The 27,830-nt window shown below is 42.1% G+C and overlaps 1 long non-coding RNA gene across 2 annotated transcripts; it reads left to right on the forward strand.

Moving 5' to 3' along the window:
* The first annotated feature begins 16,456 nt into the window (after positions 1 to 16,456).
* LOC118561917 lies at positions 16,457 to 23,349 on the forward strand. 2 transcript variants are annotated; one of them, XR_004930366.1, is made up of 3 exons: positions 16,457 to 16,569; positions 22,519 to 22,621; positions 22,722 to 23,349. It is a non-coding gene; the product is annotated as an uncharacterized LOC118561917 (long non-coding RNA). The 2 variants fall into 2 exon arrangements; XR_004930367.1 differs by lacking the exon at positions 16,457 to 16,569 and adding an exon at positions 22,122 to 22,140.
* The last annotated feature ends 4,481 nt before the right edge of the window (positions 23,350 to 27,830 follow it).

Raw genomic sequence — 27,830 nt, forward strand, 5'->3', positions numbered from 1 at the left:
TAATGTTCACTACTTGATGTCGCTGGAATTGGGTCAGGATGTTCTTCGGTTGGGCCCTTTCCTCCAACAAAATGCTTGCTACATATGTAGGTGAATTTGGTAACTTTTTCCGGGTTGAACTGTTGTGTAGGGCGACCGCACTGGTGAACCCAGCGCACACATTTCTCCTTGGCAGTCTTGAAGAAAACATCCTTCATATGCGGCCGATCAGCGTACCTCGAGTCGCTGTTGCACGTTCCATAGCAACAATGTTTAAAAACCATGGTCTTAGATTTGTGAAAAAGCAGTCGTTTACCGAGTAAAACCAAGGGTAACGCACGTCTCTTTTACAGCGAAACAGCGGCGGACTATGCAAGCTTGCCCTACTGCGTACCACGTAATGTGACGTCATCGTGACGTTATGTTTCTAAAAATAGCTCGCGGTACGCTATTGGAATGAACACAAACAATTACTATTCCACAGTTGTTGCTTTTATTGAACCAAAAGCAATTCCCTGTTACAGTAATTCTGATTCAACAACCGTGAAAACTTCTACTCACTACTAAAATAAACATGCAAAAAATATATGAAAACAAAGGTAAAACTAATTTTAAATAAGAGGTCGAAAATCTCAGTTCAACTCACAGTGGCTTAAACATCACCTTCAAGACGTCGGCATTTGACGTAGCAGCATTGAAAGACAGAGACGAGCTCGCTAACGGCTCACGTTACGCTGCACCTTCTCAAGATGACAACTAAAGAAGACGCATGTGATCTAGAACCTTGCGTGATGCGTAAAGGGGAGGTCCTAGTGACGTACACAACGCTTACTCTAAGATGGGGTAATGCCTTGATCAGGGAGGCGGTCCAGGATGAGGAGTTCAAAGAAAGACCGTGAACTGTTAAAGAGATTTAACTGATAAGGAAAGGCAAAGAGAGAGAAAGGAAAAAGAAGATGGAAAAAGCAACCCGTGGCAGGGTCACAAATCACACAGCCAAAATCACTTAGAAAATGCATGCACATACATCAGACAATATCCAGCAGTTAAACAAAATCCGTCTTATAGTAAACAAACATTAAACTAAAACCTAACATCTGCCCAGGCACGAAATGTGTCACCTTATGGTTGAAAAGGGAAATAAAAAGGGGGAAAATCCCGTTTACTTGCCATGACTCAGGGGAAAAGCCCCAGTTCCGAATCCTTCGGCAGACGCAAGGAAAGGGAGGGGGGAATCCCTGGAGTCTCTCTTTTTCTCTGGGCTCTTCAGACGCTTTGTTCAGCCAAAACAAAAGTGTGGTCCCTTCATCATCACCGGGAGATAACTCTCTCATAGAATGCTCTTAGTCAATGATCGAAGTGGGTTCAGAAAGTACTTTTAAGTCGACCTCCTGCATCAGCATTGCAGGGATGAAATTACTTCGGTGGTTCACGGTCCAGCGAAAAAAATCAAGCACGTGGCACGTGGGGAAAATCCCAATGGAATGAACAGCTGTGGGTGTCTTCCCAGTCTGGCGGGGCACCAAGTAAGGAGGCAGAACGCAGCGTGCAGCTGGGTTATATACCTTTCCATAGCAACGTTATCTGGTCGCGTCGTTGCTAGGGTCGATGGCCATTTTTGGGCCGTGTTGCATGATGGGAGTTGGTGGCCATTTTGACCACAATGCATCAAGGGAAATACAGTCCATCACGTCCTGCCCCAATGCTGGCTGTCACGTCCTGAACTGGCACAACATAATGGCTTGATATTATTTTTGCCTTATATTTAGCTCATCTAAAGCTAAATATATGCCGTCTTTCCAGAGATAAAAGGAGCTGTGTCTGCAGGCAGTGAACATTTTAGTTTCATCCTTTGTTTTGACTGCAGTTACGAGTTGGGCTAAAAATCTTTTATATTGTTAATATTATATAGTTAAAAATGTGGTAATGTTGAAAGATTATAGCTGTTAGAAACCATTTAATATAATTTCATTAAGTTTTAAATTGAATTCTGAGTAATCATCAGATCAACGGCTTTTAGGGACCAAAATTTCCCTGCTGCCGCCTCAAACCATCAGGAACTCAGACTCAATAAAGAACTACAAATTCCACTCATTTAAACTTGCTTTTCTGTGGTATGATTTTTCATATATTTGTGTTTTTTAAAAATTGTTTTGTGAAGCTTCTTTGAGTGTCCAAAAAGCACTGTATAAGTTTGAATTATTATTATTATTATTATTATTATTATTATTATTATTATTGTGTTGTCCTCACAATGGGTGATTATGTGAAGCTTTTTTTTTTCTCTGAAGAACCTTTATTCCTAAATTTAGTTTTATTGTAACCTAATTATACAGAATAAAAAACTAATTACTGACAAATATCCATGTCTGAATATTACCAGTACATTCCACACTCAGCACAAATATATCGGACACATTTTTTCATATTCTTTACCCAAAATAATTTCGAAACATATTCAAGTTCTTTCTGAGCAAGGTAATTCTCACAAAGAAGAATGTTTTCTAAGAACAAGCGTGTAGATTACATTTAACTTCAACATGAACAGTTTTTTGTAGCTTACTTGATGGAATATTGATTTTCCCGGAGAAAATATATCAAAGATAGTTTTAAGTAAATAGCACTCACTACGTCACGAAATTCATGTAAATATCTGACAAAGGTAGGATGTCTCACTTATTAAATAAGTGATGTAACTGTTTTAGCAGTGATTTACTTGGACTGATTTTAAACCATTAACTTATTATATTATTTATGCAAATTATCCACACCATAATTTTATTGCTGCCTTTTAACAAAAGGATGGACAATACTACTACTACTACTACTACTACTACTACTACTACTACTAATAATAATAATAATAATAATAATAATTATTATTATTATTATTAAATAATGCATTAAAACTGAAAACTATAACGGCAACAATTCTGACACATTTTATTGGGATGGGGCTCCTAAATATATTTCATTCTTCAAAGTGGTCACAAAATAAAACCTTTGAAAATCACTCATATACGCTGAATCTGTGCCTGGTTTCTATTCATAGGGAATAAAGGTCAGACAAAAGTTAACAAATCTATCAGTGAACTAACATTTCCATCATGTTTTAGCAGGTAATGAACAGAAATCTGGTTTCAACAGGATGGAGAACTTTGTACCTGAGAGTTTCCAGTCTGCAGTTTGGACTCTCCAGTCCAGCAGAGAGAAGCTTCACTCCTGAATCCTGCAGGTTGTTGTTCCTCAGGTCCAGTTCTCTGAGACTGGAGGACTGGGAGCTGAGAACTGAGGACAGAGCTTCACAGCTTCTCTCTGAGAGCTTACAGCCACTCAGTCTGAGGAGACAGGGAGAAAAATCTGCTATTAAACAATTCATCAGAAATATTGTTGATTTCTTTACAGTCACCAATGTTCTCCTTGGAAAGATTGATGGATCTGTCTGATTTTACACGTCTTTATGTTGCCTTTTATTGTGAACTGGTTCGTTATAAATAAACTACCTTTAGGTGTAATTTATGACGCTGAGATGGAGAAAAAGTGAAGAAAAACTGTGTGAATAAAAACAATAACTAGCTTTTCAAGCACTTGCTCCCAAATGTTCAAAAATAACAGAAATGTTTGTGGCTCCAGTTTCTACTGCTTACGCACCCTCCTTCTTCGCTTCGTCTTTGTTGCTTCCAAGATCATTTGATTCATCTGAGACCTTGGTGATGGGTCTGTCATTTAAAATGGCTTCAGCCTCACATAAGATAGTTTGAAGTCCTTCATCATCCAGAATCTGCTGTTTAAGAATACAGGTAAGCGCACCTTTTACTGAACGGATCAGGCGCTCCCAAACACCACCATAATGAGAAGCTGCAGGTGTGTTCAACTTCCATGTTATGCCATCCTGAATCAAACCTCTTTGGATCTTGGAATGATTCAAAGCAGCCAAGCTCTCTCTCAGCTCTCGATTCGCACCAACAAAATTTGTACCATTGACAAACCTGATAGATGAAACAGGTCCTCTTCTGCAAACAAATATTCTCACTGCATTTATACAGGAATCTGAATTCAGGGAGTAGGCAACTTCCAAATGAACAGCATGACTAGTCATGCAAGTGAAAAACACTTCATATCTTTTCAGGTAACTTTGTCCTCTTTTTATATGTATGGGCCCAAAATAATCCATTCCCACATCAGTGAAGGGAGCTGGATTCATCAAAACTCTTTCTTCTGGTAAATCGGCCATCATTTGCTCGACAAACTTTCCTCTGTGGCATTTACAGACAACACACTGAGATATAGCTTTCCTGGCAGAAGAATTTGCATTTACAATCCAGTACTTTTGTCTTAACCTGGACATCATCTGATTCCTTCCTGTGCCGCCCAGCAGCTGATGGATGTGGCGCAGAATCAGTGCAGAAATATGCATGTCTTTGGTTAAGATAGCTGGATGTTTGGCCTCTGTTGGCATTGCTGCTTTGTTTAGCCGACCACCCACTCTCACAATTCCACCATCCATTACTGTGTCTAGCTTGTAGAGTGGACTTTCCTTAGAAACTGTTTTAGAGCCATCACCCATTAAAGCAATTTCCTTTCTGAATCTTTGTTGTTGCTCGTACTAAATAATTGGCTTTTCTGCTTTGTCGCAGTCGTCTGCAGTCAAAATTTGTCCTTTGAGTGTGACTTTAAATTTCTGCATCTCCTTCTCCACCTCTTGCTTTTGATTGTCCAAACTGTGTTGACTTAGGCTTGCAGCTGCACAAAGTTCCTTCCTTCTCTGTCTCAATAACACGAGTTTCCTTGGCCTTGAGAAACCATGCAATAGATGTCTTCAGCTTAATCCAGGATGAGAAAAAATTTATCAGATAGTTTGTGGCATTTTCTGGATCTTTTGTAACAACATTCAATGTCAGATCTCTTTTGATCTCTGGGTCATCTGCAGAAATCAAATGAATATCGACATCAAATGCAGGCTACTCCTCATTTGACCTACAGAGAAAATGTGGTCCGTTAATCCATCTCTCGTCTTTCAGAAACTCTTCACCTCACAATCTGGACGCTTCATCTGCAGGATTCTCTTTAGATCCGGCAGATCCGGTCTGTATCTATTGCTTCTCTGATGACAGAAATTCTGTTTACCACAAAGGCATGGAAGCGTCTGGTTTTGTTGCTGATGTACTTACGTACTGTTGTACTGTCTGTCCAAAAAAACAATTTCTGCAGTGTAAATTGCAACTCCCTTTTCAGTATTTTGTTCAATCTAGTTCCAGCCGAGGAATTGTTGTCTGTTGGAGTGGGGCGACTGACTTTTCCCAAAAGAAAAAACTGCATTGTCTTTCTCTAGCCTCAAGTAAGACACTGTCCCATAACCATCTTGACTAGCATCAGAGAAATGATGGAGCTGTGCCTTATCAGGTCTCCTAAAGACATTTGGTTTAATACAGCTATCCACTTTGACACAATCTGGAAATCTTTCAGCCAGTCAGACCATTGCTTTGAGCGAAGACAGGGAAGAGCTTCATCCCACCCATGATTTCTTCTGCAGAGCTCTTGCAGCAACATCTTGGCTCGCAAATTAAAAGGAGCCAAAATACCCAATTTCATGTTTCTTGAATTGGAGCTATTTAAATAAATTGAATTAAGTCTTTTCTACCAATTGGTTTAGACTTGTAATACTCAAAAACTCCACTAGAATGCACTGTGTAATTGAAAATTTGACCTGCTGAAGAACTGTCCACAAAAGAGGTTAGGAGTAGGATGGAAATGCTAAAAAAAAAAGACAGCTCTTTTTGTCAAATATTTTAAAGATAGACAAACTTTTTCAACATGGAACAATGTCAAAGGCTTTATTAAACATTCTAAAGTAATATTATGATGAATGAGGGTTAAATAATTTTCTAAAAAACACATGTTGCCAAATGGTTGATTTATCTATTTATAACAAAGGCAGAGACACAAAACTAATGTAGTTGTAAAATACTTTCTTTTGTAAAGTACAGTGATTGGATCACTTATACATGCCTTTTCCTAACTGTTACATCCCTTATTGACTTATTCTTATGCTGACATATTACAACCACTTCAATTCAATTTTATTGATATAGCGCCAATTCATGAAACATGTCATCTCAAAGCACTTTACAAAGTCAAAATCAATCAGATTATACAGATTGGTCAAAAAAATTCCTATGTAAGGGAACCAGTTGATTGCATCAAAGTCCCGACAAGCAGCATTCCATAAGCCTATAGCAGCATAACTATAGAGGTAGCTCAGGGAAACATGAGCCACTCTAACTATAAGCTTTGTCAAAAAGGAAAGTTTTAACATTAGTCTTAAAAGTAGACAGGGTGTCTGCCTCACAGAACAAAACTGGGAGTTGGTTCCACAGGAGAGGAGCCAGATAGCTAAAGGATCTGCCTCCCATTCTATTTTAGAGACTCTAGGAACTACCAGCAGACCTGCAGTCTGAGAGTGAAGGGCTCTGTTAGGAACATACGGGGTAATCAGAGCTCTGATATGATGGAGCTTGATTATTAAGGGCTTTATACATTAGAAGAATTTTAAATTATATTCTTGATTTAACAGGAATCCAATGAGGGGAAGCTAAAATTGAGGAAATATGATCTTTCTTGTTGATTTTCATCAGAACTCTTGCTGCAGCATTTTGGATCAGCTGAAGACTTTGAACTGCATTTTGTGGACTTCCTGATAGTAAAGAATTACAATAGTCCAGCCTTGAAGTAACAAATGCATGGACTAGTTTTTCAGCATCACCCCGGGACAGAATGTTTCTAATTTGTTGAATCACTGTCCACTGTTGAATCACTGCTGCACTTTATTGGAAACTTACTGCATGTTTACATTTGTTTACATTTCAACTGCCTACTGTTCACTGCTGCACTTTACCCGGAAGTCAATTGGAACTTATCCTGTTACTGAACTGCGATTTATTACTGCATTTTTATCCTGTACTGTAATTCACTGCAAGGTATCCTGTAGAGTTACTGCAATTTTTCTGAGCTGTATGAAAACAAAATTTCGTTCTGTATGCACTCTGTGCATACAAAATGACAATGAAGAAAGTCTAAGTCTAATTTGGGCGATATTCCGGAGATGAAAAAATTAAACTCTGGAAACATGTTTAATATGGGATTTAAATGACATGTCTTGGTCAAAAATAACACCAATATTTTTTACTTTATTACCAGAGGCCAAGTTAATGGCATCCAAATTAAGTGATTGGTTAAGAAGTTTATTTTTTGAGGACTTTGGTCCAAAGATTACAACTTCTGTCTTGTCAGAATTTAAATGCAGAAAATGTAAAGTCATCCATCTTTTGATGTCAACAAGACATGCCTGTAGTTTAAGTAATTGATTGGATTCATCAGGATTTATGGATAAATATAGCTGAGTGTCATCAGCATAACAGTGGAAATTAATCCCACGTTGTCTGATAATTTTGCCAATCAGAAGCATATATATAGTAAAGAGAATTGGTCCAAGGACTGAACCCTGTGGTACTCCACAGGTGACCCTAGAGTTTGAGGAAGATTTATTATTAACATGAACAAACTGGAATCTGTCCGACAGGGAAGATTTAAACCAGCCTAATGCTTTCCCCTTAATCCTCACAGTATGCTCAAGTCTATGTAGGAGAATATTGTGATCAGCTGTGTCAAATGCAGCACTGAGATCTAACAGGACAAGTACAGACACAAGTCCATTATCTTAGGCCATGAGAATATCATTAGTGAACTTCACCAGAGCCGTTTCAGTGCTATGATGAGCTCTGAAGCCTGACTGAAACTCCTCAAGTAGGTCATTACTTTGTAAATGTTCACAAAGTTGATTAGCAACTACTTGCTCAAGAATTTTAGATAAGAAAAGAAGATTAGATATGAGTCTGTAATTTACTAACTCATCTTGATCAAGAGAAGGTTTCTGAAGTAAAGGTTTAATAACAGCTACTTTAAAGGCCTGTGGTACATACCCATTTACCAAGGGATAGATTAATTATGTCTAAAATAGTGCCACTGATCAAAGGGAATACCTCCTTAAACAACTTAGTTGGGATTGGGTCTAACATACAGGTAGAAGTTTTAGATGAGGCTAAAATTTTAGATAGGTCAGAAAGCTCTACTGCTTCTAAACAGTTCAAACCACCACACAGGTTCTAAAGATTCCTCCAACGCTGCCTCACTTACTTCAGACAAGGTAATCATGTTTGGGAGGATGCCAATTATGATATTTATGAAGAATCCCGTAAAATCATTACTGCTAAGAGCTAAGGGAATGGATGGATCAACAGAGCTGTAACTCTGAGTAAGTTTGCCAACTGTTTGGCAACACTTGATGCATGGATTTACATCTTTCATATTTGTATATATATTTTCCCTTTTATTGAAAATTCTAGATGGAGATTCTAGATCGAGATGAAGGAAACTCGAGCAGAAAAAGGTGAGGTGAGTAGTAATTAACAGAAGTAAACAATACGAACCGACGAGGAAGGAATGAATGCAGGAGCTTAAGTAGGGAGGCTGACAGGTGTGCTGAGTGCTGGCTGATTAGTGACTGACAGGTGTAGGTGATTAGTGGAGCATGGGATCTGGAGCTGTATGGGAGGCAGAGACCTGCCCTAAAATGTCCATGCTGCAGCCGGCAAAGCTAAATGATAAATGTGTCAACATTCTAAGCAATTCATGTGGGATCATGCCTGTTGGAAGTGTTAAACAACGGAGTAAAGACACCCACACAAAGATGTTCCATGCCCATCGCTCCTTCATGCCTACAATCAACACCTGGGAGGCATCGCTCTCTCGGACATGCTGGTACACATGTACAAGACCCCAGCAAAATCAAGTTGGTGGTATTTTCCACTGTTCTTGACCTGTGTATCTCAAATGACTGGCCCACTTATAAGACAGACTGCGCCCTACTGAATGATAAACTGCTCTGTGTCAAAAGGTTTTGTCTGGCAGTTGCACACAGTTTGATGCTGGTCAACAAGCCACCATATTCTTCTCCACCACAAATGTTCCATCCGAAGAAATGTTACGCTCCAAGACCTACTCAGCACTAGCCAGATGTGCATTATGATAACGTTGGACAACTGCCACTTTACTGTGACAAACGAGGCCGGTGTTACCTCTGTTCAAAAGGAGGGTCAAGGTGGAAATGTCAGAAGTGAAACATTTCTTGTGCCTGAATGCCCACCAGCAGAGCTTTATTGCATATCACCAGAACTAATAATAACTAGAAAAATTTGCATTTCCTGCGAAAATGCACTGTGAATGCACTAAGCTGAATGATTGAGCAAAAGATGCAGAAGATCTTTGAAGAGAAAAAAAATGCTGAAAAGCATTGAAGAAGTTGAAAAAGTTGAAGAATTTGAAAGAGTTGAAGAATTTGAACATGAAAGAATAATTGCTGAATGATTAGAAGAAGAAAAAACTGAGGGAATGGCACCAAACATTTCCTAACTCATTCTAAACACTGAATCATTTAACAAAGCAGAAGTAGAATGTCAAACTTGAATATACTGTAGCCATATGTGGGCCTGCATTTCTAGGAGTATAAGGGGTTTCGCCCCAATTGAAAAGCATTGGATGTTTGACACCTCCTAACTTGAAGATGCTTTATGTGACGTGGGGGGGGGGGGGGGGGGGGGGGGGTCATGTCTGGGCATCCTGCCAGGTCCTGTTGGAGTCAGAGGCCCAATAGGAAAGCATGTGAAATCCAAAAAGTGACAGAAAATTACCACATGCCTGATAATCACTTGGAAAATTTAAATTGTTAAGAGGAAGTGGCTGTGCGAATTTCAGATTCCTACATTCATCACAGCCACTGCAGTGAGCGTTGAAAGTTGCAATTCTAACTGAATGGAGCCTGTCCCTGACCTGTAGTTAACTCTGGCCAGCAGAGTTCCGTCGTCGTGGAAACTCACTCACGCCTGCAGCGGGCCAGTCTACTGAAGTGCAGACACTTTGCGTCAGACTCTGTCCATTGGATTATAATGGAGAACATTGCCTCGCACAACACTTCATATCTCCTGATCCGTAAACGGTAGAGACGTAATTTTTTTCTGCGTTTATTTCTTAACGGATAGGGGAAGAAGACTTGCTATCACTTTTTGCTGGAAATCTTTTAATAAAGGCGTAAAAAATTATGATTATAAAGGGGATTTTTAAGGAATTTCAAAAATCCTCTAAAAACGGTCCCGAACAAATTGCTCTACCTGAAAAAGTATAAGAAATATCAAAATAATTCCTTTACTGTGAGTATCAGGAGACTTTTGAGGACTATGTTGCTCATTATTATGTTTGTACAAAAATCGGTGTAGGCACAGCGACGATGTAAAAAAGTGCATCATGTGGAAAAATGCAGCTCTAAAGCATTTTCAGGATTTTGCACATTCGCTACTCCCGAACAAATTCTTCCTGCGGCAAAACTGTAACAGTTATCCAAAAAATTCCTTTTTTGTGAGTGCCAGAAGGGTTGGGACATTCAAGTGTGAAAGTCTCATGCCTGTACATCAAACGGTTTAGGAGTAGCGACGATGCGAAAACATGTGATGTTTTGGATATTCAGACGTCATTTTTCAAAACCGCTCCATAGGAAATGAATGGGGGAGGTTTCGGGTTTGTGTCGCTCGGAGGTGATTTGCGAAAAATCTATAAATGCTACACCAATGAGGTTACATTTCCTGAATCCAGACAAAAATTCCTACGTTTTGATGTATAATTTATGTGGATAGGGTGAAACTTGAGCGAGTGAGAAGAAGTTGTTCGGAGAAGAAGAATTTGTTGAATTTCTAGAGTGTGCACTCTAAAAGAGCCTCCTTGACGACCATAGCAACGTATGTTATTTGCTGAATTTCTTGAAAAGCCAAAATTATTTTAAGGAGGTACTATATGAAAATGGTAAAAGATATGAAAAAACTGAAACATACCATAATAGCTGAAAGATATCACTACATTTTAAAAGTTGAATGGCCTTTCTAGCTGAAAGTAGGCTGAAGCAGTAAGCTGTCAAAAAGCAGCTGAAATTAGCGGAATTTTAGTGAATTACATTCATTTCCTATGGGAGAAAAAAAAGCTGAAAATCTGCAGCAAAAGCTGAATATTTTAAAAAGTTGAAAAGTTAAAAGTACAAAAAGATATAGCCATCGATTCCAGAAGAAGCTGAATAGTTTAAAAGTTGAATGGTTGAAATCGGACAAAAACTGTAGGAGTAGAAGCGAATCAAACTTTAAACAGTAAAAACGCAAAAGAGGATCTCAATAACTTTGAATGCCTACTGCATTCACAGTAATAATTGATACGAAATAAGGGTAATCCAATACCTCAGAACTGCAGTTATATTTAGTTATGATGCATCACAAGTCTTTGCCTGTTCTTCCTACTCTGTTACTAGAATAAAGAAGATTATAAAAGTTTTAATATTTTTTTGTTATTAGTGTCAGGATGCAGCTTATTGGCTGCATGCTGAACCTCTCTCCCTCTCTTTCGTTCCTGCGCAGCCTGATCGGTTTCACCTGGCAGGCTGCAATTAACCCGCAACTGCTTTCACCTGTTTCCACCGCTTTATAAGACTCACCTCTTTCTGTTCCCGTCGCCGGTCCATAGCGTTCACTCCCGCTCAGTCTCTGCCAGTATTCTTGTCAGCTCCGTTTTGTTACCGTCAGCCTGAAGACTCCGTTCAACCTGGTTTTTGTTACAGTCAGCCCATAGACTTTCCGTCAGTTTGTTTTCTCCAGAACACGGCTCAGACGTTCAGCTCTCCTGTGCTCGGCTCAGACGTTCTGCCCTCCACTGCACGGCTCTGATGTTCAGCTCTCCACTGCACGGCTCAGGTTTTTGAGTTATTTTTAATTACTTAACGTTTCTTAGATTTCTTAAAGTTATTCAGGTTTTGTTGTGTTCTAGTTCTGCTTTAGTTTCTAGTCTTTTTGTATATTTTTTATTGTTTTAGAAGAATTATTTCCACCTTCTGTTCTTTTGTTTTGGCTCAACCTTAGTTTTTGGTTTACTTAGGATTTTTTGGGATTTATGTTGTTTTGAGTATTGTGTTTTATTTTGTTGGTTTTGTCCGGGTTTTTGTGTCCCAGGTTATACTAGTCAATCGGGTTTTTCTTTAGCATTCTAGTTTTTGTTTTTAGTCAGCTAGTTCGGGTTTTTGTTCTCCGTATTCTTGTTTTAGCCATAGCCCTGATTTAGTGTTCTAGGTTCGCCTTTAGTCTTCTGAGTTTTGTTTTTTAGTTCCAGTTTTTTTTACCTTAGACTCCCTGTTCTGTTCCGTTTCATAGTTTTGCTTTAGCGTTTGGTTCCTTTCCTAGTTGTCAGTCTTGTTTTGATTTGTTTGTAGATCCGGTTTTAGTCCTGTAGCTTCGTCAGCCCTGTAGTCCTTGTCTAGCCCCCGTAATTTCTGTCCTAGCCCTGTAGTTTTAGTCTGGTTCTGTATTTGTTTTTTCTTAAGTTTTGTTTGTCTTTATTTTTCCCCCCCTTAGTATTTATGTGTCTGGGTTCCTGCGCCATCTGGGTTCCTGCGCTGTATGGGTTCCTGCGTTGGATGGAGTCCAGCGCTTTTAAAGGTCCCTGCGCTCTCTAAGGTCCCTGCGCTTTCTAGGTCCCTACACCCTTCTGTTTTCTTTGTTTGTTTTTGCTCTGTTTGGGTTAGTTTAGTTCCCTTCAGTAGTTGTTTTGTTTTGTCTTGCCCTAGTGTCTCTGTGTTGTTCCCCTGTTTAGGCGCATGCAGGTCGCCGCCAGAGCCCTCCGGCGCACCCATGTCGCCGGCTGAGCCCTCTGGTGCACCAGCCTGTCGCTACCCAGTGCACGCAGGTCGCCGCCAGAGCCCTCCGGTGCTTAAGTCGCTGTCTGTGCCCTCTGGCGCGCCTGGCCTGTTGCTGCCTAGCTCACCCTCTTATTCTTGTTATTCCCTTGTTTAGGCGCTGCCAGAGCCCTCCGGCGCTCCTATGTCGCCGGCTGAGCCCTCTGGCGCGCTTGGCCTGTTGCTGCTTAGCTTACCCTCTAGTTCCTGGTGTTTACGTTTATCTTGATTCCTCGATGTCTTTAGACGCCCTTTGTTCTTGGTTCCCCGGCGTGTTTAGACGCCCTTTGTTCTTGGTTCCTCGGCGTGTTAAGACGCCCTCTGTCTCGGTTCCCCGGTGTGTTTAGACGCCCTCAGTTCCCTGGTGTTTAGATTCCTGGCGTTTTAGAAATTCCTGTATTCCTTGTGCCCCGGCGTTCCCCTTGCGCCCCGGCAATCTCCTTCCTCGCGCCCCGGCGTTCTCCCCACGCCCCGGCGTTCTCTTCCCCAAGCCCCGGCGTTTCTCTCACGCCCCGGCGGGTTTTCCCCTGGCGTTTCTGTACACCAGTCGTGTTCCAGCAGGAGTTGTTGAGCCTTGGTGTTTTCGTACGCCTGTTCTTCCCTCTGGCGTTGTCGTACGCTTGTTCTTCCCTCTGGTGTTGTCATACGCTTGTTCTTCCCTCTGGCGTTGTCGTACGCTTGTTCTTCCCTCTGGCGTTGTCGTACGCCTGTTCTTCCCTCTGGCGTTAAGTACGCCCGTTCTTTCCCTTTGGCGTTAAGTACGTCCGTTCTTTCCCTCTTGGCGTTTTCGTACGCCTATATTTTCCCCTTGGCGCTGTCATGCGTCCGTTTTGCCTCGGCGTTTCCCTCACGCCCTGGCGAACTTCTCCCTTACGCCCCGGCGGTTCCCTCACGCCCCGGCGATCTCGCCCCTTGGGCCCCAGCGCTCCTCTCACGCTCCGGCGTTGTTTCTCCTTGGCGTTTCCACACGCCCGTTCCTTGGCGTTTCCACACGCCCGTTCCTTGCCCCTGGCGTTTCCATACGCCCGTTCCTTCCCCTTGGCGTTTCCATACGCCCGATCCTTCCCTTTTGGCGTTTCCATACGCCCGATCCTTCCCTTTTTGGCGTTTCCATACGCCCGATCCTTCCCTTTTGGCGTTGTGTACGCCCGTTCTTTCCCTTTTGGCGCTGTGTTGCGCCGTTCCTTCCCTTTTGGCGCTGTGTTGCGCTCGTTCCTTCCCTTTTGGCGCTGTGTTGCGCCCGTTCCTTCCCTTTGGCGCTGTGTTGCGCCCGTTCCTTCCCTTTGGCACTGTGTTGCGCCCGTTCCTTCCTTTTGGCGCTGTGTTGCACCCGTTCCTTCCCTTTGGCGCTATGTTGCGCTCGCTCTTTTCCCCGGCGCTGTCAAGCGCTCGCTTTTTCCCCCGGCGCAGTCAAGCGTTCGTGCCTTTCCCTGATGTGCCGCGCCCTGGTTGTGCTTTGGCACATCAGTGTTCACTAGCTCCTTGGTTCCCCGTGTTCTCTAGCTCCTTGGTTCCCCCGTGTTCTTTGGCTCCTTGATTCCCCGCTGTTCTCTAGTTCCTTGGTTCCCCCGTGTTCTTTGGCTCCTTGATTCCCTGCTGTTCTCTAGTTCCTTGGTTCCCCAGTGTTCTCTAGTTCTTTGGTTCCCCGTGTTCTCTGGCCCCTTTTGGTTCCTCGTGTTTGCTGGCTCTGTGGTCCCTCAGTGTTCAGTTTCGACTCTCCCGTCGCCGGTCCATAGCGTTCACTCATGCTCAGTCTCTGCCAGTATTCTTGTCAGCTCCGTTTTGTTACCGTCAGCCTGAAGACTCCGTTCAACCTGGTTTTTGTTACAGTCAGCCCATAGACTTTCCGTCAGTTTGTTTTCTCCAGAACACGGCTCAGACGTTCAGCTCTCCTGTGCTCGGCTCAGACGTTCTGCTCTCCACTGCACGGCTCAGACGTTCTGCTCTCTACTGCACGGCTCTGATGTTCTGCCCTCCAGTGCACGGCTCTGATGTTCGGCTCTCCACTGCACGGTTCTGACGTTCTGCTCTCCAGTGCTCTGCTCAGATGTGTTGCTCTCCAGCGCTCGGCTCTGATGCTCTGCTCTCCAGCGCTCGGCTCTGATGCTCTGCTCTCCAGCACTTGGCTCAGATGCTCTGCTCTCCAGTGTTCGGCTCCAGAGTTCCTCCCGGTCAGTCTCTCCACACTCCTCCTGCCGGCCAGCTTCTACACCCTTCACCTCCGTCCGTTGAAAGACTCTGGTCTCATCCTCCATCTTCCACACTATTCAATAAAACTCACTCATAAGAACTGACTCTGTGTGTGCGTGCTGTGTCCGGGTTCATTCCAGAAAAATATATCATAACAATTAGTAATTTTATGCAAAGTTTTACAATAAATGGAATTCTCAACCGTTTGGTAGAGAACTGTGATTTAAAAACTATGGAAGTGTTTGATTTTTTTTCTGTACTTTGATATTGATGTTCTAAAGGAATGAAAAATGTAAAGACATTTTTTTTTCATTTGAGTTTTCTTGGTGTGGACCTCAAAGGGTTAATGCATTAAAACTCAAAACCATAACAGCAACAATTCTGACATATTTTGTTGGGATGGGGCTCCTAAATATATTTCATTCTTCAAAGTGGTCACAAAAGAAAACCTTTGAGATTCACTCTTATACGGTGAATCTGTGCATGGTTTCTATTCATAGGGAATAAAGGTCAGACAAAAGTTAACAAATCTATCACTGAACTAACATTTCCATTATGTTTTACAGGTAACAGACAGAAATCTGGTTTCAACAGGATAGAGAACTTTGTACCTGAGAGTTTCCAGTCTGCAGTTTGGACTCTCCAGTCCAGCAGAGAGAAGCTTCACTCCTGAATCCTGCAGGTTGTTTTTACTCAGGTCCAGTTCTCTGAGACTGGAGGACTGGGAGCTGAGAACTGAGGACAGAGCTTCCCAGCTTCTCTCTGAGAGGTTACAGCCACTCAGTCTGAGGAGACAGGGAGAAACATCTGCTATTAAACAATTCATCAGAAATATTGTTGATTTCTTTACAGTCACCATTGGTCTCCTTGGAAAGATTGATGGATCTGTCTGATTTCACACGACTTTATGTTGCCTTTTGTTGTATACTGGTTCATTATAAATAAACTGAAGCAACATGAATCAATCTGTGTCCTTACCGAGCTTTGTTGGAGGCTTTAACCACTGGCAGCAGCCTCAGGAGAACCTCCTCTGAAGCAGAGTATTTCTTCAGGTCAAACACATCCAGATCTTCTGCTGATGACACTAAGATGAAGATCAGAGCTGACCATTGAGCAGGAGACAGTATATCTGTGGAGAGACTTCCTGATCTCAGTGACTGTTGGATCTCCTCCACTAGAGAACAATCCTTCAGTTCATTCAGACAGTGGAACAGATTGATGCTTTTCTCTGCAGACACATTCTCACTGATCTGCTCCTTGATGTACTGAACTGTTTCCTGATTGGTCTGTGAGCTACTTCCGGTCAGTGACACCAGACCTTGTAGGAGTCTCTGATTGGTCTGCAGTGAAAGTCCCAGAAGGAACCGGAGGAACAAGTCCAGGTGTCCATTTGGACTCTGTAAGGCCTGATCAACAGCTCTCTGGTGAAAAGGCTTTAGTTTAAGTTTCTTAGAAAATAAAGAAAATTTAGATGTTCCTGTTTTGTCCATCAGGTTGACACCAGAGTTAATGAAGGTCCGATGAACATGAAGAGCAGCCAGAAACTCCTGAACACTCAGATGGACGAAGCAGAACACCTTGTCCTGGTACAGCCCTCTCTCCTCTCTAAAGATCTGTGTGAACACTCCTGAGTACACTGAGGCTGCTCTGATAGCTATGCCACAATTTGTCAGGTCTGATTCATAGAAGATCAGGTTTCCTTTCTGCAGCTGATCAAAAGCCAGTTTTCCCAGAGATTCAATCATCTTCCTGCTCTTTTTACTCCAATGTGGATCTGTTTCAGCTCCTCCATCATACTTGACCTTCTTCACTTTGGTCTGAACCACCAGGAAGTGGATGTACATCTCAGTCAGGGTGCTGGGCAGCTCTCCTTCCTCTCTGGTCTCCAACACGTCCTCCAGAACCGTAGCAGTGATCCAGCAGAAGACTGGGATGTGGCACATGATGTGGAGGCTTCTTGATGTCTTCATGTGGGAGATGATCCTCCTGGCCTGCTCCTCATCTCTGAACCTCTTCCTGAAGTACTCCTCCTTCTGTGGGTCAGTGAACCCTCTGACCTCTGTCACCATGCCAACACACTCAGGAGGGATCTGATTGGCTGCTGCAGGTCGTGTGGTTATCCAGAGGCGAGCAGAGGGAAGCAGTTTCCCCCTGATGAGGTTTGTCAGCAGAACATTCACTGAGGTGGACTCTGTAGCATCAGTCAGGATCTCCTGGTTCTGGAAGTCCAGAGGAAGTCGACTCTCATCCAGACCATCAAAGATGAACAGAACCTGGAAGTGTTCAAAGCTGCAGATTTCTTTGGTTTCAGTAAAGAAGTGATGAACAAGGTCCACCAAGCTGAACTTTTTCTTTTTCAGCACATTCAGCTCTCTTAAGGTGAATGGAAATATGAAGTGGATGTTCTGGTGGGCTTTGTCTTCAGCCCAGTCCAGAGTGAACTTCTGGGTTAAGACTGTTTTCCCAATGCCAGCCACTCCCTTTGTCATCACTGTTCTGATTGGTTGATCTCTTCCAGGTGGGACTTTAAAGATGTCTTCTTGTCTGATGGTTGTTTCTGGTCTGTGTGGTTTCCTGGATGCTGTTTCAATCTGTCTGACCTCATGTTCATCATTGACCTCTCCAGTCCCTCCCTCTGTGATGTAGAGCTCTGTGTAGATCTGGTTCAGAAGGGTTGGACTTCCTGCTTTAGCGATCCCCTCAAACACACACTGGAACTTCTCCTTCAGACCAGATTTAAGTTTATTTTGAACTGGAGCTATATGTCCTAAATTAACAGAAAAAGTGAAATCAGGAAGGAAACCAAATGATCTTCTGAAGATGATGTGAATAAATGTGATTCCATCTCTTCAGACATCAGTAAAGTGTGATTTATCCATCAGGTTAAATCTTTGTAGAAATCCTCTTACTGCTCTGCAGACGGTCAGCCAGCTCCTCCTGCTTCATCCTTCTCAGGAAGTTCACAGTGATCTTCATCAGTGCCTCTCTGCTGCTCCTCCTCTGCTCTTCATCCTCACCTTCCAGTACCTCCTCATCATCTCTCTGACTCTCTGAGCAGTCTGGGTCATCTGGACTCAGAACCTTCTGGATTTTCTTCAGCTCCTTCTTCACAAAAGTGATTATGTTGTCCTCCAGCAGCTGGAACAGAATAATATATGAAGGACACATCAGACTGAGATCATGGATCCAAACATCAGAACCATGTTGGACAGACTGACGGTCCACTGGTCCACAAAGTCCAGCATGGAGACGACTGAACAGAACCCATGGAAAAGTAGTTGTTGTACATGTACAGACCATAAAAATGGAGTCCAGCTGGGTTTGATGCTGCCGGGCAAACGGACCTCTGGGAACCTCTGAGTTCTGCTGGTCCACTCTGTGGAGGAACCAGAACATTTAGGAAGGAAGTAAATATTCATCCAGATTTTCACAGATGAAATCACCAAGATCTTCACAGTAAAAGTCCTTAAGACAGAAAAACTGAGAATCAAATGAACACGATACAAAGAAGTTAAAAAGAGGAAGATGAAATAAAAGGATGAAGACCAGAACCACCCAGTAGACATTTTAAAAAGTGGGTCTTGAACTGGGACTTCAAACTGTCCACACTGTCAGCAGATCTGATGCTGGTGGGGACAGTGACCCAGAGCTTGGAGACAGTGGAGGTGAAGGTTCTGTCCACACAGGTCTTCAGGACAGTGTGTGGGACATCCAGCAGGTTCTGATGACTAGATCTGAGGTGGTGTGGACCTGGAGGAGGTCTGAGATATGTGGCTGTGTGTCCATGTAAGGTTCTGTCCTGGATGTGATGGTGAGTATTTTAAAATGGATCCTGTAGGTCCCTGGAAGCCAGTGAGCTCACATTATATCTGTCCACACAGAGACAATCAGAAGGTAAAGGTCCATGAAGGACATCTGGATGTGAGCAGAGAACCAGCGGATCCAGGTAGTTGGAGATGTTTAATGTTCCTGCTGATCCACTAAGAACTAGCAGAACCTCTGATGGTCCACTTCAGCTAAGCTTGGTTCCACCAACCACATGATGAAGCTTTCCTTCCCTGCTGAACTGCTCTCACAACGCACACAGGAACCAAGTCTTAATGGGTCAGACTGGCTCTACCAGCTATTTCCCAGCGGGTCGTGGAAATGTGATCCACTGTTAGTCTGACATAGAGCCAGGAAGCAGCAGAACCTCCTGATCAGCATCAACACTCCAGACATGAAGACATGAAGGTGTTTTCATCAGAACAGGGCAGCTGATTTCTGGAGATAACGGATCAAACCTCTGTCTCCAAATAGAACTGGAACATCTGAGAGCTCACTGGGAGGAACTGGGTTTCTGTTCTTGGCTCTTAAAGAAATGTAACGGGTCATTTCCAGAACCTCAGACCCGACTGAGGAGACCGGTCCATACTAGGGCTGGTGATTGGCTAAAATATCACAACATGATTCCTTGCAGTGAAATCAGGATTTTATTAGTTTCCCAAAGTACCAATAAAGCTGTTGAAGAAAAATCTAGAGAAGCATTTAGACCAGAGCATTTCTGGACCCATTTTAATGAGTTGCTGCAGTTCTGCTAACTTGTCTGAAGCTCAACTGAAATGTAATAAATCCATTGAGATATTTAAGAGCTGAAGAACAGCTGCAGCTCTAAACTCCTGTGAGGGAACAACACCAAGTCTCTGGTTCTGATCCCAGTGATTGTTCCAGCTCCAGCTGAGAAGAACTGAAACTCTTCAGTCACTAAAACTAAGGAAGACTTTCAGATACGATGACAAAACGGTTCAGGAACAAAGAAAGAAAGTCCAGTTGGTTCCATGTTGGATTTGATTCAATCTCTATGAATATGGGAGAGGGACTAAACAGTCCAGTTAGCTCATTAACATGGAACAGAACCAATCAGAGTGGGCTCCAGTCCAAACTAAATCTTTGACTTTAAGCAGAGAAAAGTGTTTAATGATGGCGACTAATCAATGAGGCCAAAAAGCAAACAGATCAGAGCTGTTAAACATGATGTAGCAGCATCCAGGACGCCTCCAACAACATCCCTTCTTTCCACTTTCACTGCTGTGGTTCTGAAGAACATCCAACACACACCGCTTCACATATGAACATAGAAATGTGGGAAAAAGAGCTGAGCTCACGTTAAACACATGTTGGAATAAAAACATTTCAGACTGACTCAGTTTCCACAGTTACAGCAGTTAGATACAGCTCACCTCTCTGAGGATGGAGATCCAGGAGATTTGAAGTCAGGAGGAGGAGTCCTTGACCTGTTGCTCTTAAAGGACACACAGCTGGGTTCTGGTTCTGGTTGATGTTTATAAGTCCTGTGAGAAAAAAACTTATTTAAACACTATTATAGAGTTTTTGTTTTTTTTATTTGACTGATTCTAAAACAAAGAGGTGTGAGAAAGAGCAGAACCAGACGAATCATAAACTTGGTGTTCTAAATGGTTCCCATCAGAACCGATCCAATCCTCCATCATGTTCCTGATCATTGATCCTCCTGAATAAAGTCCAGCCTTCTAGAGCAGAAAGAGCTGTTTCTGAGACAAACATGTTGGTTAGAAATGACTGAGAGGACAGTTTGGTGATATTAGTGTTGAGCTCTGACATGGAGAAGAATCCTGAGTCCTTTTCACTCGGACCATCAAGGAGGTTCTGATGGAGCTTCATTAAGTCTTGGTGTTGTGTTTGTAACGTACTGAGGTGGAATCAAAGCTGATCCACTGCTGAGTCCAGAATAGAGGTTGTTCTAGATGCCTGATCAATAATGAAGTGAAGCAGCTGATGCCCACTAGTCAGAACTGACAGTTTTCTCCATTTTAACCAGAATCACTGATTGAAATCATGATGTGATGAATTGTCGGCTTCATTTATTCACACAATAGAAATTCATCTGAATTTGAATGAAAAATTAGTTCTGTAGATCTGGGTCGTATTTAGACAGAAACTAAATGTAAAGATTCTTCCATAAATGTCTGATCAGCCGTCCTTCTTTCTAGGATGAATAATGTTGAACACATGTTGGTCATCAAAATCCAGGAAATGTTCTGGAAGTTGGTGAGTTTTTCCAGATGTGTCCTGCTGGAACCCAGAGCTCTAAGCAACAGGCTGGTGTCACTCAGCTGGTTGTGCAACACTGACTTGCTGTTTGTCAGAACCCACTGGTACCATGCTGAGCTGCTCTGTTCAGTCTGGATGAAGCAGCAAAGAGGAACAGCAGCAGCTTCAGGACCACTTGGTCTCTTCTGGCCTGATATAGTGAGAACGCTGTGTGAAAAGGGCTCTGGACACTTAGAGATGCTGATCTCACCTCTGAGCGTGGCTCTGGCTCTCAGCTTCCCCACACAGAGTGGTTTTAGAGGGAGGGACTCCCTCCTCTCTGTCCTCACACTGATCCATGCTGCTGAATTCACATCCACATCAGCTCACACACACTTTCTACCTTCACCTGCAGAGGAAACACAAATCATTCATCAACTCTGATCATCCTTTATTCAGACGAGTTTAATAAAAAAGATTAAACTGTTCGCATTTTGCTACCATGAAAATCAGACTTAAACTAAATCAAGCGTAAAGTCTGGAAACATGTTTGAGTTTCCAGACTTTGAGAACAAACAGAAACTAAAGGATGATGTTGAAGCAATGCAGTGATTCCAGTTTGACTGGAAAGACTAAAAGGAGTTACCGAACCACAGACGACGGTTTAGAACCAGGAACTAAAAAAATAAAAAAACAAACAATGAATTATTTTTGAATCTAACACTTAAATAATTTACACTAAGACAAATTATACATTTATTCCTTTAGATTAGTCTTCAAACAGCAGAGATTAAACTTTGTGCTGAAATCAGAAGTGAACATGTTCTCCAGACATCAGAGAGCAGAAACAAAGAGGAAAGTTCCTCAAGACAAAGTTCTGGTAGGAAACAAAGCAAACTTACAGTTTGTTCAGACGGTCCAAAGTGCTGAAGAACAAGATCTGAACCACTGAGACACAGGTGAGCTGCTACCTGGAAGGAGGCGGAGCTTCAGCTGTGATGGAGGCAGGACAGGTAGGTTAGTGGGAGGAGTTCAGATGTGACTGCCTTCTGGTTCTCAGACTCATCTCTGCTGTTCTGCTGAAGAACCTGGTGCTACCTAGAAAGCAGGTGATGTAAAAACTCAGTTTAACTGTCTGCTAACAGTGAATTCAGAGAAACTCTGGTTCTTTTCTCCAGAAAGAGGGACCAGTCTGACTCTGAGGAACAGACTGAGAAGACAAGCTGCTCCCTGCAGGATCTCCATGAGAAACTCTGACGTTCTTCTGCTCAGCCTAGAACATCAGTCTGAATGTGTTCCTCACTATTAAACCAGATTCTTTGCTTCACTGTTGGACATTTTTCTGACCCACATGTGATGAGCTATTATCCCCACATGTAGTCACTGTACTGGAATAATGTTAACCTGAATTATTTTAATCTGTGTTATGATTCATAAACACATAATCATGAATAAGTTCCATGTTTCTGCCTTGTTCTTGTTCTCAGATGTCCTGAAGGTTCCTCATCAGTGATGCAGAAAACTTCATGTCTACAGAGTGTTGATCAGTCAGAGAAATGATTGAAGTGAAACAGATCTTACCATCATGATGTGAGTTTGTGGAGTTAAAACCAGCGAGGCAGTTCTATTTCTCTGATCTCAGCAATAAAAACACTAATAATAGCAGAAATTTGTTTGCTATTGTTGACAGGCTGACCAACAGCTCACCAATCATCCCTCCTGATGGAGACCAGCACCATCTATCTCCACCTCTGAGAACCTGCTGATGTCTCCTGAGCCTCCACAATCATTACAGCATCTAAATGACTTTAACAAACTGAATTATGTCTTCTTGACAGAAACACATCAGAAGAGAAAATCCACAACTTGCTGCCTGGATTTGTTCCCTCTGAGTTTCTAAAAGCAGTTTTTAGCTGTGATGCCCCTGAAATATTACAGATAGTAAATACTTCCCTCCAGTTAGTTTGTTTTCTAAAGGCTGAAAACTGCAGAGATCAAACCTCTGTTAGAGAAACCAACTCTAGATCCATGGATAATAAGTCCCTACAGGACCAGAACTAATCCACTGGTTCTGGAAAAGATCATTGAAAATGGTTCTGATGAACAAATGTATGACTTTGTGATGAAATGAATCTCTTCAGTGATTTCTAGTCAGGCTTCAGACCACAGCACAGAGACTGCACTGCTAAACGTTTACAATGATGCTCATCTTGACTGGAATGGCTCCAGAACTCCTCTGTTGGTTCTACTGGATCTCAGTTCTGCTGAACACAGTTCATCACAACATGTTGATGATCCAACTAGAACACTGGCTGGATTATCTGATTCTGGGCTAAACTGGTTCACACCATATTTGGCAGACATGGATAACTTTGTGTCATTTGGTAAATAAATATAAATCTGGACCAACAAAAATTAAACATGGGGTTCCTCAAGGATCCATTTTCAGCCACTATTATTTCTCCTCCATCTGATGCCAACAGGTCAGATTCTAGAGTTCTCCAGCATCTCCTAACATCCATGCTGACTACATGTGACTTGTAATCTCCATGTTGCTGCTGAGCCTGGCTCACTGCACTCACTGAGTCAGTGTGTCCATAATATCAATGAGCGCATCAGTCACAATATGCTACAGCTTCATGCAGACAGAAAACATCATTTTTAGTCCAGAACTGTGAGGATCTAGATCAGTGGTCAGCTAGACTCTATGAAACATGAAGCTTTGACCACATTTCTGTTATTTTAGTCTCTCTGCACTATCTGCCTGAACATTTTAAGATTCATTTTAAAATGCTTTTATCTGCTTCTAAAGCTCTAAATGGCCTTGCCACACATTAGCTGTCTGAACTAGTACATCCTGCACATCCTCTGTTCCCTCAGGTCACTGATCAGCTGATCCTGAGTCAGCCAAAGATGAAGCTTAAGCTCAGGGTGACTGAGCTTTAGCTGCAGCAGATCTAGAATTATGAAACAACCTTCCCTTGGACATCAGACAGTTCTCCTCCCTGTGTTTCACATTCATTTATAAAACCATCTATTCTCATTGACCTCTGACACCATCAGAGACTTTAAATTGTTCTGATTATCATTAATAACATTTTGTATTCTCTTTCCTTTAACCTTATTTTTTAAAGATTTTATTGTATTATTTTAGCATAGGGCTGTTTATTTATTTTTGGTCTTATTAATTTTAATTAGCTTACTTTTTTTTATTAAAACACTTCAAAACAATCACAGCTGCACATGTCAAAAGAAAAACAGTTAAAATAATAGAATCAACATTTATTTCACTGTAAAAACAAGAAGTCTCATGCTGTGTTTTAGGCCAAAGAATAAAAATGTGTTCAAGTTTTAAAGTTTAATGTCTTGTCATGTTATCATATGGCTGCTGTTTATTCATATAGAGTAATTTGGTTCTGTGGTGCTGAAAGTGCTCTATAAATAAAGCTGGGATGGTACTGGGTCTAAAAACTGGAGAACAGAACATAAAGCTGGCTGTAGTTTTAGTCTTGGATCTAAATGTTCCACATTACTTCTGACATGATGGAGCGAGTCTGTTGAAGCTAGATGCCTTTCTCAGGGTAGGGCTGCATGTGAACGCTGCTACTTTCTGCTACATCACGTTGGCTCCATGCACGGCTCTGCTCAAAGCAGCAAAACAGGAACTATTTCTCTGGAAGTTCATGTTTCTAGTTCTGTTCAGTGTAGTTCTAGAGCTCAGAGACACTTTCTACCTTCACCTGCAGAGGAAACACAAATCATTCATCTGCACATCAGCTCTGATCATCTGATGACGTCACAGCTCACCTGGTTTGTAGTTTTCCTTTCAGACTAAAACAGTCAGCAGAGCGTCTGCAGTGATATCAGAGGCAGGTTGATAAAGTCTTGATGAGAAAGGAGAGAAGTTCTGCTGAAAATGTTTCCTGATGGCGTCCTGAGGAGAAATGAGCCCAGAGAACAGAGCTGCTGGTTGCTTCCTGCTGCAGGAACTGCTCAGACTGGTCTGGCTGAGTGGGAGTCAGAGGAAAGTTCACCTGCTGACGTCTGAAGACATGAAGCCTTCTCATGACTCCCAGTGTGAACACAAACACTCTGCTGCTGTTTAAATGGCTTCATTGTTGTTCTGCTGATCCAGCTTCTGTTCAGCTCTGATGGAACCACAACCTGCTTTAACTGGGAACCAACTGGACTCTTCATTGCTGGAGATTTGTCTCCCTCTGCTGGTGAAAAGATAAACTGCATGATGTCTGATTATTAAAACCCATTTGCTGCGTTTTTAAATGATCCAAACATGTCAGTGATGGTAAAAAGTGAGCAGAACCACAGTCAGTTCTAAGCTTTCATTTATCAGGACATGAATAAAAGATCATCTGTTCCTCAGCAGCTCTTAAAATGAGGGAAATACAACAGCAGCACAGATTCCATTGGGTCATTATTTAGTGAACAGAACCAGAAGCAGAACCCTGAAGCAGTGAGTGAAAAACTAAGTCCATCCTTTCTGCTTCCACAGCAGGTCAGAGGCTCAGTAGCTGCAAGGAGCTGCTGATCACATGACAATCTGCACTTTAACCATTTTTAGCCCTTTAACACTAAACAACAATTAGTTGATGCTTTGCTGGAATTATGGCATCAAAACAGAAACAGAAAAACAAGATAAAAACCAAGAATCCACTAAAACTACAAACTAACACCAAATAATGATAAAAATGCATCAAAGTAACAAAGTAAACTGTAGTCCTTAATATCAGCACACTGCTGCTGCTAAAATGAGCCGTTGTTCTAATGCAGATTATTACTAGAGCTCCTAGAGAATTATTTCTCCTTATTTTAGTGCTGCTGAGCAGAGTGTCGACAGTCTCTGGTTAAAATCAGCATCAGCTGAGGATGTTCTGAAGATCCAGGTTGAAACCCTGATTTCATTTCAAACCATCAAAGTGAATTTAAAGTCAGAGTCAGAGAAAAGAGCAGAGAGGAGGCAGCTTGGTCCAAACTCCTTCTTTCCACCTGCAGCTGTTTTCCAGCTGTTCTCCACAGGTGGAGGCTGGATGTTTGGGAGGAGAGAAGCGGCACATTAAAGCTCCAGATGTTCACAGCTGGATTCTTCCCACAGCAGCTGGAACAATTGCACAGATGAAATGATTGAGTCCTGAAAAATGGGATGTTTGGATGTGATCAGGTCTGCAGATGCCACTGACTGGGATTTGTGAAGAAAATGTCTCTCAGAGCTGTGAAGAGCTGTGCTTCTTAGAGGGAAAGCTCTGAAATCTTCACTCCTCCCATCCAGTGGTGTTCAGGTGGGCTCAATGGAGCGCACCCAGCAGGACTTGATCTGAATCAACTCCATTTGATTTCTAAGCACAAAGAAAAAGCCTCTAACAGTTCTGTGTGTATTGATGGAAATGGCTTTTAGTAAAAAGCTCCAAGTGTGGATCAGATTTCTGAGCTTCAGCAGCAACCAGAACTGTTGCTTAAAGCTGAAGTTAGAAGTCAGAGAAAAGCTGCAAAAGAAAATCAAAGCAGCGACTCAGACGTTCTTTCCTTCCATGAAGCTCATTGATTGTTGGCAACACATCACACACAGCACAGTAGAAACATGAAGCTTCTGCTTTTAAAAGCAACTCATGGCTTTCATCTTTTCAGCTTTTAGTGCAACACAAACATCTGGACTAAAACTGATCTGAGAGCAGCTTCTGGTTCCTGAACAACGGCTCTGGAACGTTGATTTCTGCACTTTTCCAGCATCTGGAACATTCCAGCTCCACAGTTCACATGTTAGCTTGCTGTCAATGTTGCTAGTAAACCTTTAGGACGTGTTCAGTGGACAATTTGGATTCAGCTTGACAGGAGAACACCTCCAGATGTTACTCAACACATTTCATTAAGATATGATGTGGAATTTCACATTTAAGCTCATCGACATGTGACTTTACAATTCTATTGATCAAAACTGCTGAGGTTTACATTGCCACACTATGTACATACTAATTACACAGAAAATAAAACAAGGTGCAGAAAAAGCTGAACTAGAAACAGGTAAGTATGAAATGTTGAAATGATGAAGAACATTTCCATAGTTTGCTGCCACAGAACTTTGGTTCCAACAACACAATAGACGGTTCCAGCTGGATTCCCTCAGAGCTTTCAGGACATCTTCTTGTCAGCCTAGGCACGGCTCATGGAACCATCTGCCACACGTTGTCCCTGGATCTGCACAACAACTTACACAATATACACATTAGGGGACAAGGAGGTGGCTTTTGCTGGCTTCATACTATCTTTTCATCATCACATTTGGTTATTGAACAACTACAGAACGGGTCAAGCTATGTTCCAGAAAATGAGTTTTTATCAAATCAATAAATGATTAAAAATCTGGGAGTCAGCCCCAGGTAAGATGGCCGCCACATCAGCTCAGCTACTGGGAAGCTTAATGAAATAAACTCAGAATTTCACATGTATTGGTTTTCTAGATTTCTGGAGGAGGTAAATGTCTTCATCCAAACACTGACTTCTACAGCCAATCACTTTACTACCTTTGGAACACAGAGAAAGACTTTTAAAAGTCACAGCTGCTTCTTTGATGAAGTTATCTCAGTAATATGTTCATAGGAAAACTCCTGAAGTAATCCCTGGGGATTTCCCTCACCACATCATCATTATCATCATTATCTTTTTACAATGTATTCTAAATACTGAGATATCTATAACAATTGTCACATAAAAAATGTGAACACAAATCGCTTCATTTCACATATTCCACTAAAACAGTACATCCAAAACATCCAATTAAAGGTAATTA

This window comes from Fundulus heteroclitus, unplaced genomic scaffold (genome assembly GCF_011125445.2).
Source record: "Fundulus heteroclitus isolate FHET01 unplaced genomic scaffold, MU-UCD_Fhet_4.1 scaffold_75, whole genome shotgun sequence".
Taxonomy (NCBI): Eukaryota; Metazoa; Chordata; class Actinopteri; order Cyprinodontiformes; family Fundulidae; genus Fundulus; species Fundulus heteroclitus.